At 33.9% G+C, this 12,203-nt stretch overlaps 1 pseudogene; it reads left to right on the forward strand.

Moving 5' to 3' along the window:
• The first annotated feature begins 8,273 nt into the window (after positions 1-8,273).
• Positions 8,274-8,626, forward strand: LOC129046567 (small ribosomal subunit protein uS10-like; annotated as a pseudogene).
• The last annotated feature ends 3,577 nt before the right edge of the window (positions 8,627-12,203 follow it).

Below are 12,203 nucleotides of genomic sequence, written 5' to 3' on the forward strand. Positions count from 1 at the left end.
AAAGAGACAGACAAAACATGAACTCTCTGAAGGTCACTTCAAACATGTATTGCTCAGTCACGTGTATATTTCAAAATGCTTTTTAAAATCTTTTTAATGCCTCCTATTCTTTCCTTTCACAAGAAATTATTTTGTAAAAAGTTATTATAAAGTGAGTTCCTCACCGAAAAAAAATGCCTGAGGAATCGTATTTTATATATGCTATGAAATAACCAGCCAAGTCTGTTATTCCACAGTTAGTTTCTGCAACACCTCCAGTCATCGAAGGGCAGAACTATTGGTAACTCAGTGCATATTATTTTTGGTACATTAGTAAACATTGTAGACCATGTTCAGCCCAAGAATTATTCCTGGAGAGTTAATTGTTAATTGTATAATTTTCTTGCCCTAGAGAAACAGAATTTACAGAAAGCTCTGCAATAATCATGTTTAATGTTGATGGCTTTTTGAAATAAAAAAGAACTTCTCTTATTTTTTCTTCCTAAAACCATACCAATACATAGCCATTGTATTTACTTAGAAAAAAAAGAAAAAAATTGAAACATCCTTAGTCCCACGACTTAGCAATAACCACTGTTAAATAACTTGCTACATATGTTCCTAGACTGTTTTCTATGCTTATGTTAATATGATAGATGATATATAAAAATTGAATATTTAAAAGGTACGGTTATATAACAATTTTCCAGATTAGCCATGACTTAAAAGAAATGACATCATTTCATTTTTTTTTTTTTTACAAATTCACTGGTATATTTATTTTTTTAAATGCAGTCTCTCTGTAAATGTGGAGGATTTCAGTATCGATGTACATCAGGCTTTCCTAAGCATTACAAGCAGGTTTCAATGAAACTTTTAAAAGTAAGAAGGAGTATGCACCTAAATTGTTATAATTAATACAAGACCCCTATCCTCAAAGGAAAATATAATTAAATGGGAATAAGGTCAGGTATCCAAATTCATAAATCAGAAATTGATGCAGTTCCCCAAATGTTACAAATGCAACAATTTCTAAGATTCATTTAAAAGCATAATGATAATCTCTCTCTCTCTCTCTTCTCTCTCTCTCTTACTCTTGTTCTCACTCTCTATAACTATTTCTCTATTTATCCATTTATCTATCAATACACTTAACCCATAAGTCATTAAATACAAGGGTTATCATTCCTACTAATATTCCTATCACTTTAACACAGTGAAGAACATTATGGACCTTGATATCAGAAAGCCCAGGTTTGGACACCAAATGTTTATTTGGGGGAAAGTTACATTAGTGTTTTAATCCTAAGTGTTCGCATCTGTTAAGCAAGTGCCATAAAAATACTTATCTTTACGAAGTCACTGCAAGAATTAAATAATCTTTTAAATGCTAACCATAATGTGTGGTAGGAGTAAACATTCAATGCACCTAACTTGTTATAATTAAAATAAGGCCCATATCCTCAAAAAAAAGTATAAATGGGAGGAAAAGCCATGTATTCAAATAATGCAAATGTAGTAATGTAAAATAATTTTTAAAAATGAGGGTAATCAAACCTTGGGCTCAGATTTTGAAGTTCATGTTATTAAATGAGCTTACTTTATAATCATTCTCTGTTTATGGAAGAACCCTTTAAGTATTAAGCAATATAATAGCCAAAAAGAAAATTAATACAAAATAACTACATAAAATGCCTTAGCTATTTTAGCTTTCTTTTTTCAACTGATGTTTCAATACTGAGAAAAAATAAAATACAGAGAATGAAATTATACCATATAGTATACTTATGTGACAAAGGTAATACATAAATATCAAAACATAATCAAGAAATTATGGACAAAGCTAAGTGTTATAATCAAATAAAACCAACAGAACTTACTTGATGTTTACAACATGGATCCCATTTAGGCTTATATCAGAATTAAGTGCCTTGAAAACAATATATACCCTATAAACATTTATTTATTTGACTCTAAAATATCTATAATGGAAGTATATAAAATAGAAAATGTTAATCCCCTATCTGCAGTTTAAATTACCATCAGGGAGTGTAACTAGAAAGAATCAAACTGAAACATCATGGAAGTTCCTCAAAACAATTAAAAATAGAACTATCATACAATCCAGCAATTCCACCTCTGTGTATTATTTGAAGAAAGTAAAAGTACTGCACTGGGTGTTATACACAAACAATGCATCATGGAACACTACATCAAAAACTAATGATGTAATGTATGGTGATTAACATAACATAATAAAATTTTTAAAATGCAAAAAAAAAGAACTTTTGAGGACAATAAACACAGGTACTCTTACAAACATTAAAAAAAAATAAAGTCTATACTTTCTCTAAAAAGGAAAAAGTAAAAGCACTAATTTGAAAAGATACATGCACCCCCATATTCCCTGTAGCATTATTTACAATAGCCAAGATATGGAAGCAAACTAAGTATCTATTGATGATTGAATAAAGAAATGGTGATACACACACACACACACACACACACAAAGGAATATCAGCCATTTAAAAAAAAAGAAGAAATCTTGCCATTTGTGACAACATGGATGGACCTTGAGGGCCTTATGCTAAGTGAACTAAGTCAGAAAGGAAATGATAAATACCATGTGATCTCACTTATATGCAGAATCTAAAGAAACAAAACAAAGCAAAACAAAACATGAGCTCATGGAGACAGAACACAGATCAGTGGTGGGGATGGGGAGTGGGTAAAATAGGTGAAAGGGGTCAAAAGCTACAAATTTTCAGTTAATAAAATGAATAAATCATGGGGATATAATGTAAACCATGGTGACTATAGTTAACAATACTGTATTGCATATTTCAAAGTACCTAGGAGACGGGATCTTGAATGTTCACATCACAAGAAAAAAATTAAAATTATGTATGATGATGGATGTTAACTGGACTTATTGTGGTGATCATTTCACAATATATACAAATACTGAGTCATTATGTTGTACATCTGAAACTGAAACATTTGATGTCAATTATACCTCAATTTAAAAAAAATAATAAAGAATCAAACTGGAAGGATGAAATGCCATATATACCAATGATACTATCCAAGAGACTCTCAATCTCAGATTAAGAGTTTCAAGCGCAGGGCGCCTGGGTGGCTCAGTTGGTTAAGCGACTGCCTTCGGCTCAGGTCATGATCCTGGAGTCCCTGGATCGAGTCCCGTATCGGGCTCCCTGCTCGGCAGGGAGTCTGCTTCTCCCTCTGACCCTCCTCCCTCTCATGCTCTCTCTCATTCTCTCTCTCGCAAATAAATTTAAAAAAAAAAAAAAAGAGTTTCAAGCGCAAAAAAAATGTTTCAAGTGCATCCAAAAGTGTAATTAAGTAGGTGTAAATTCAGGGAAATGTGACCAAATTGTGATTCTACCTATTTAACCTTAATAATTATGTGTTACCCTGTCTGAAGAAAGAGTGTATCATAAAAGAACTGAATTGCATAGTATAAAAGGAGAAATTAGAGCAACAAAATTCCAGCACCATTCAGAGAACACCTTGATTACCAAAGAAGAATGTTCTGTCTCTGGTAGCTATAGATCTATTATAAAGAAACATGGGTCAGATTAATGTAGCTTCATGTCACTCATCATCAGCCTCATTTACCCAAATCTATTTATCATGGTGCCATTATGAATAAAATGAGGTTTCCCAAGTACAGTTACGGCTCCCTCCTGCTAAGAGCTCCAATGCCTTGGGGACCCTCAGGCTCTGCCTTCTACCCACCATTTTAAACATACCGTTTGCATCAGATGTCTCTGCTTTTAATTTTATTTCTTCCAACTAGGCTTCTGCCACTCTTCTCAGACACTCCATATCCTTACTCTAGTTATCCCTCCATTTCAACTGTATCCTGAATGCCATCTTTCTGATTTCTTTTGTCTAAAAAAAAAAAAAAAAAAAGACCCATGTTTGAATTATCCAAACTTGTATAATTTCATTACCTAATGATGCCCTCTGATTGTGTAATATCCCAACCATTTTTCAGAACTTGAGGGATAGTAATGCACTGCTACTTTGAGAACATGTGGAATAATTATCTACAATGATGACAGTTTTGTCTATCTCCATATTGTTCTTATATGGGCAGTTCTAGACTGGATAAAATTCATGGAAGTATGATTTCAGGAATCCAGGAGTCTCTTAGCATCTATACAGGATCTTGTCATAACAGAAAAGCAAGTAGTATTCCAAGACTGTTAAAGTTGTGTCAAAAGGATAGAAGAGTCGAATTGAAGAGCCTAGCACTAGTGAAAGAGGAGGTCATTTGAGCATCCATGATAATAATAACTGCAATATTAAAACACACCAGAACTATTATTATGAATACAAAATATTTTAAAACTCCATTGCTGTCCTTTGGAATGTGCTAAGAAACCTGTCATTCTGTAAACTAGTAAAGAATCTAACCTTTTCTATATAAACTATACTTAGGATAATCAAGTTGATGAAAGGAAGTTACTCTTTTAGAATTATTCCAGCTAATAAATTAAGAAGGAATGACAAACTTCTGTTTCCAAACATGATAAAGTAAAAAGGATGTGATTTTCCCTTCCAACATAAAGAACCAGGCTAAATATATAAAACAGTATTTTTCAGATATTAGACAATAGATAGTAAAGAGCAGTTATCTTTTTTTTTTGCTAATTTTATCTATTTTATTTTCCTGTTCCTTTGCACTTTACCCTTCTTTTATTTCCATCTAGTCTTATTGCAAATGGTTTCCTGTGTCTTTTAGACCATGTTTTTATTTATTTTTTTTATTAACATATAATGTATTATTTGTTTCAGAGGTACAGGTCTGTGATTCATCAGTCTTACACAATTCACAGTGCTCACCATAGCACATACCCTCCCCAATGTCCATCACCCAGCCACCCCATCCCTCCCACTCCCCTCCACTGCAGCAACCCTCAGTTTGTTTCCTGAGATTAAGAGTCTCTTATGGTTTGTCTCCCTCTCTGGTTTCGTCTTGTTTCATTTTTCCCGCCCTTCCCCTATGCTCCTCTGTCTTGTTTCTCAAATTCTTCATATCAGTGAGATCATATGATAATTGTCTTTCTCTAATTGACTTATTTTGCTTAGCATAATACCCTCTAGTTCCATCCATGTCATTGCAACTCCATTTCATTTTTGATGGCTGCATAATATTCCATTGTATGTGAGATATATATATATATATATATATATATATATATATATATCACATCTTCTTTATTCATCTGTTGATGGACATCTAAGCTCTTTCCATAATTTGGTTATTGTGGACATTGCTGCTATAAACAATGGGGTGCACATGCCCCTTTGGATCACTACATTTGTATCTTTGGGGTAGTTATCTTTAAAAGTAAAGAAACAAATGAGGTTAGCCCTACCATTGCCCTCAGTTTACTGCCTGATCGTCCATGCCTTGCAGGGAGGGAGAACCTAGATAAAGCCTGCAGCCTTGATGAGTTGAGAAGATAGGAATCAGAGTCCCAGGAGGCCAAGGCGGTCAGAGCTTGACAGGCACAATAATGGAGGAGGAAGCTGCATGCAGAGAGAAATTTAGAAATCTGCAGAGTAATCTCATCCCCTTGAATCTTTATACAAGTGTTGGCATATATATATATATATGCATCATATATATATATGTATATATGAATAAAAGATGAGGGTAATAAAAGAACCAATGGAAAGTAATAAGCCAAAATTCACTAGGGCTAGAAATTGTTTATGTCTTCACCAGCCACAGTGGAAACACCTCATAAGACATTGGCATCAGATAGGATTATCTGGAGGGTATCACTTTAGCAGTGAGGCTAAAATAACCTCAGACTAAAGGCTGCTCTGGACACATTCTAACCAAGTTAAGTCACAACAGGGACAAACTGATTCCAAATAACTTAACTGCATATTAGGAAAAAAAGTCCAACACTACCTAAAGGAATAAAATAATATCTAGCACTCCAGAATGTAAAATTCACAATGTTTAGCATTCAATCAAAAATTATGAGGCAAGCAAAGAAGCAGAAAAATATGAGCAATAACCAGAAAAAAATATCAATGAACTAAAATAGTCATAAATGACAGAAATGATGGAATTAACTGATAAAGGTCTTAAAACACTTCTATAAATATACTCTAAATGTTCAAGAAAGTAGAGGGAAACATACATATTATGAAGAGATAAATATAAGATATAAAATACAGCCAAATGGAACTTTTAGATATTAAAAAAATCTCTATAATAAAAACTACACTAGAAGGGACTGATAATGTATCAGATATTGCAGAAGAAAAGACTAGTAAACTTGAAAAGATAGAAATAGGAATTACCCATAATAAATCACAGAGTAAAAATAGACTGAAAATAAAATAACACAGCCAAAATGACCTGTCGGGAAATATCAGGCATTCTAAAATATATTTAATTGGAGTTCTAAAAGGAATAGGGAGTCATTAAAAAATGTATTTTAAAAAACAATGGGTGGAAAATTTCCAAAATTTATTAAAACTATATATCATAGGGAAATAATGATCCATGGGTCTCTCATATTCCACATCTTACATCCAGAGGCACTATCTTTGTCCTGAACTATATTTTGAAAGATGTTTGTATAGCAAACAACCTTAGAAGGTGATGGGTATTAAGGAGGGCACGTATTGCATGGAGTACTGGGTGTTCTACGCAAACAATGAGTCATGAAACACTACATCAAAATCTAATGATGTATTGTATGGTGACTAACATAACATAATAAAAAATGAAAAAAATAAGGTGTAGTGTCTCCCTCGAGAAAAAAGGTAGCTTTGTTTACTGTCTTGGAAGATATAGTATCACTCTCTAGAACAAAGGAAAGGTATGCTTACTGAACATTATAAAAGATTCGGATTCCCTAAGTTTAGGATCCTTGTCTGTAACACTGCTCACTTGAATATTCAGATGTCATCTGGACTTCTTCACATCACTTTGTAACTGAGGAAAATGTACATATGCTAGCTACTTGTACTGTGAATAATAAAGTACTCCTTGAAACTTATTAGTTTGCAAGTTGAGTAAAATCTCTGACCATTCACAATTTTGACGTATACACACAGATCTAAGCAGTTCAACATATCCAAGGAAAAAGAATCATAAATAAAACCACACCAAGGAAGATCACACTCAAATTGCTGAAAATTAGTAATGAAGAGAAAATATTAAATACAGCCATATAAAAATGTACATTATATCCAGCGGAATATAGTTAAGATTGACTGAAAATGTCCCATAAGAAACTCTACAAGCCATGGGTGCCTGGGTAGCTCAGTCAGTTGAGCATCCAACCCTTGATTTTGGCTGGGATCATGATTTCAGGGACGTGGGTTCAGGCCCCATATTGGCGCCATGTTCAGTGTGGAGTCTGCTTCAGATTCTCTCTCTCCCTCACTCTAAAATAACTCCAATTAAATCCCTCTGCCCCTCCCCCCACTCTTTCCTTCTCTCTCTCAAATAAATAAATCTTTAAAAAAAAGGAAAATTTACCAGCTAGAAAATAATAAAATAATATTTTTAAGTGCTGAAAGCAAAAAACAAAACAAAACAGAAAAAAAAACAGGAAAAATATCTTTTAAAAATAAAGGCAAAATAAACACTTCCAATAAACAAAAGTTGAAGGGCTTCATTGCCAGTAGACATGCACTACAAATAATGTCAACAAAATTCCTGAGGCTAAAGGAGAAGAATGCTATTTGGAAATTTAAGCCTACAAAAAGAAATAAAGAGAATCTGAAATGGTAAGTATATGGGCAAATATTTTCAAAATATATTTCTCATTTTTAGTCACCTTAAAAGATAACTGACTCTTAAAAGTACAAATAATAACAAAAGTAAAAATAATTACAATGTACTGTGGAGTTTATAGCATATTTACAAGTTAAATGTAAGACAATAATAGCACAAAAGAGAGGAGGGAGTAAATATTTCTATTTACTGCTGTGAGGCTCTTTACATTGAGGGGCATAACAACATTCGAAGGTTGATTGTGCTAAGATAAAGATATACATTGTATGCCCTAGATCAACCCCCACAAGAAAAATAAACTAAGATGCATAACTATAAGACAACGGTAAAGAAAAATAGAATAGTCTAGAGCTAAGGTACTCAGTGGTAAAATGCGCTCTTTGAGGAAGATGCAGTCACTGCTACAGCAGAGCCTTGGATGCCCTGCTCCTGTTTCTGACTCATTACTGTTCGTTCTCACTGAGGAACAAGTCAGTCAGGAAGCCGTGTTGCAGCCATGGCTTTTAAAGACACCGTGAAGACACCCATGGAACCAGAGGTGGTGATTCACTGAATTATTCTCACCAGCCACAACATAAAATCTTTGGAAAAGGTATGTGCTGACCTGATCAGAGGCACAAAGGAAAAGGATCTCAAAGTGAAAGGAGCAGTCTGGATGCCTACCAAGACTCTGAGAATCACTACAAGAAAAACTCCCTGTGCTGAAGGTTCTAAGACTTGGGATTGTTCTCAGATGAGGGTCCACAAGCAACTCACTATATGTACAGTCCTTCTAAGATTGTTAAGCAGATTACTTCCATCAGTATTGAGCCAGGAGTCAAGGTTGAAGTCACCATTGCAGATGCTTAAATCAACCTTTTTAATAAATTATCAGTTGTTAAATTTTTAAAAAAAAAAAAAAAATTTTTTAAATTTTTTAAAAATCAGTTGTTAAATTTTTAAAAAAAAAAAAAATTTTTTTAAAATTTAAAAATTTTGTAAAAAGCTTTTCCTCTAAGATCAGGAACAAGACGAAAATGCCCACTCTCCCCCACTTTTATTCAACATAGTATTGGAAGTCCTAGCCAGAGCAGTTAAGCAAGAAAAAGAAATAAAAGGCATCCAGATTGAAAAGGAAGAAGTATAACTGTCACTATTTGAAGATGACATGATATTATACATAGAAAACCCTAAAAACAGCCAAAAAACTTAGAACTAATAAATTTAGTAAAGTTTAGGGTGTAAAATCAATATAGAAAAGTCTGTTGCACTTTTCTGTACACTAATAACAAATTGACCTATATGAAAAAAATGGAACTCCAACATTGCTGGTGAAGATGCAAAATGGTACTTCCACTTGGAGAAGGTTTTGCAGGTTCTTATACAGTTACACATACACTAACCATAAAACTCAGGAATCCCACTAATGTATATTTACCCAAGAGAAATAAAAACATGTTAATGTTAAACACTTTCTTGTTTTTTTTTTTAAGAACTAGTAACCTGTCACTCCCTTTCAGTATATAATAGGAAGGGTTTTTAGCTATACATACTGCAATACTTTAAAAATGAAATTAACTTATGTCTGGAATTTGCTTCAGAATAACCCAGTATGGGTGAAACAAACTCACCTGTGGGTTTAATATTGTTTTAATTGGATGAGATGTATATGGGGGGTTCATTATACTATTCTTTCTATTTTGTATATGGTTTTTGAAAGAAGAAATTAAAAGTCCAGGGGGAAAAAATCCTAAATTACTTCCTCTTTAAGTTACAAACTAAAATAATGCCAATTGAAATGTCCTTGGTCCTTGAGTAGCAAGGATTATAAATGTTGAAGGAGTATTACTATCAGTTTGTAGCAGCTGAATTCCCTTCCTCAACTTCTTGAAATGGAGGAATAGGCTCAGTAGATGTCACTCAGGCTTAAAGATTTGAGAAGTTATATTCATTCACCTCTACTTTTTATCTTTATTACAAAATTTTGACAACCACAGTTAGTGGAGAAAATATTTCTGATGTTAGGGCAAGGATAATTGTTTTGCAGCATAACAACACATTCTTTATGGACTATCTAATTGGCATTAACCATTTCACCAGAAAGTAGAAGTCCAGTTTAGTACACTTATATCCAGTTTAGTACAGTCAATTGTTAGAGACATCAGCTCAAAAGGACCCAGAATTCATGATTACAACTGTACCAAAATAGATAGCTACAAACATAGGAGTTCATCCAGAACAGCTTTTCATCCAACAATCAGTTTCAAATCAGCTAGATCAAGAACACACAACCATTCAGTTGGTGTGCTATTCTGTATGCTAAGTATCAAGAACCCTAGAAGTCACTTCCAGCAGAAGCTCAACTGAAGTTGATAAAACTCATCTGGAGATAGCAGCAGACATTTGCTCATTGTCTGAAAGATAAGGATGATATATTTTTGGACCTTAAATGTCTGCTGAAGAGTCTAGAACTAACTACTCTAAAGGTAATACTAATAATAAATAATAATCCTTATTACCAATTAATATTTCTTAACTAGTTCTCCCAGGATACTTCATTTTAATCATTTTGTAGTTAAGCTATATGTTCAAATTCCATGAAGATTTAGACATAATAATCACTGTTTCTTTTTTATTATTTCCTTTGGCCATAGCAGTAACTTTTATTTTTTTACTGTGCTTATTTAACCTTTATTTTTTAGGTTTTTATCTAAATTCCAGTTACTTAACATACAGTGCAATATTAGTTTTAGGTGTACCATTTAGTGATTCAACACTTACATACAATACTCAGTGCTCATCACACAAGTGCACTCCTTAATCCCCATCCCTATTTAACCCATCCCCCCTCCCCATGCACTCTGGTAACCATCAGTTTGTTCTCTATAATGAAGAGACTATCTTTTGGTTTGCCTCTCTCTTTTTTCCCCTTTGCTCATTTGTTTCTTAAATTTCACATATGAGTGAAACCACATGGTATTTGTTTTTCTCTAACCCAACTTAATTTCACTTAGCATAATAAACCCTAGCTCCAACCACATTATTGCAAATGGCAGGGTTTCATTCTTTTTGATGTCTGAGTAATATTCATTCTTTCCATAATTTGGCTATTGTTGATAATGCTGTTATAAACATCAGGGTGCATGTATCCCTTTGAATTAGTATTTTTTCATTCTTTGGGTGAATACCTAGTGGTGCAATTGCTAGATTGTAGGGTAGTTCTATTTTTAACTTTTTGAGGAACCTCCATACTGTTTTCCAGAGTGGCTGCACCAGTTTGCATTCCCACCAACAGTTAATTTTAGTCATTCTGACTGCTGTGAGATGATATCTCATTGTGGTTTTGATTTGCATTTCCTTGATGATGAGTGATGTTGAGCACCATTTCATGTGTCTCTTGGCCATCTGTATGTCTTCTTTGGAAAATATCTATTTACATATTCTGCCAGTTTTTAACTGGATTGCTTTTTGGGTGTTGAATTTGATAAGTTCTTTATTTATTTTGGATACTAACCCTTTATCAGATACGTCATTTGCAAATATCTTCTCTCATTTTATAGGTTGCCTCTTGGTTCTGTTGATTGTTTCTTTTGCTGTGCAGAAGCTTTTATCTTGATAAAGTCCCAATATTTTATTTTTGCTTTTGTTTCCCTTGCCTCAGGTGGCGTATCTAGTAAGAAGTTGCTATAGCTGATGTCAAAGAGGTTACTGCCTGTGTTCTCATCTAGGATTTTGATATTTCCTGTCTCACATTTAGGTCTTTACTCCATTTTGAATTTATTTTTGTGTATGGTGTAAGAAAGTGGGCCAGTTTCATTCTTCTGCATGTTGCTGTCCAGTTTTCCCAACACCATTTGTTGAAGAGACTGTCTTTTTTTCATTAGCTATTCTTTCCTGCTTTGTCAAAGATTTGTTTACCAGACAGTTGTGGGTCCACTTCTGGGCTTTCTATTCTGTTCCATTGATCTATGTGTCTGTTTCTGTGCTAGTACCATACTGTCTTGATCACTACAGCTTTGTAATATAACTTAAAGTGGGGAATTGTGATGCCTCCAACTTTGCTTTTCTTTTTCAAGATTGCTTCGGCTAGGGGGACCTGGATGGCTCAGTTGGTTAAGCATCTGTCTTCGGCTCAGGTCGTGATCACAGGGTCCTGGGATTGAGCCCTGAGTCCGACTCCCTGCTCAGTGGGGAGTCTGCATCTCCCTCTCCTTCTGCCTCTCCTCCGCTTGCTCTCTTTCTCTCAAATAAATAAAATTTTTAAAAAGATTTTAAAGATCGGAGTCTTTTGCTGTTCTATACAAATTTTAGGATTGTTTGTTCTAGCTCTGTGAAACATGCTGTTGGTATTTTGACAGGGATTGCATTAAATATATAGATTGCTTTGGGTAGAATAGACTCTTTAACAGTATTTCTTCTTCCCATGAATAGATACTTTTCCAGAGAA

The sequence above is a fragment of the Mirounga angustirostris genome, unplaced genomic scaffold, assembly GCF_029215605.1.
Source record: "Mirounga angustirostris isolate CCGP_5_RB_7025 unplaced genomic scaffold, mMirAng1.0.hap1 SCAF_9, whole genome shotgun sequence".
Classification (NCBI taxonomy): domain Eukaryota; kingdom Metazoa; phylum Chordata; class Mammalia; order Carnivora; family Phocidae; genus Mirounga; species Mirounga angustirostris.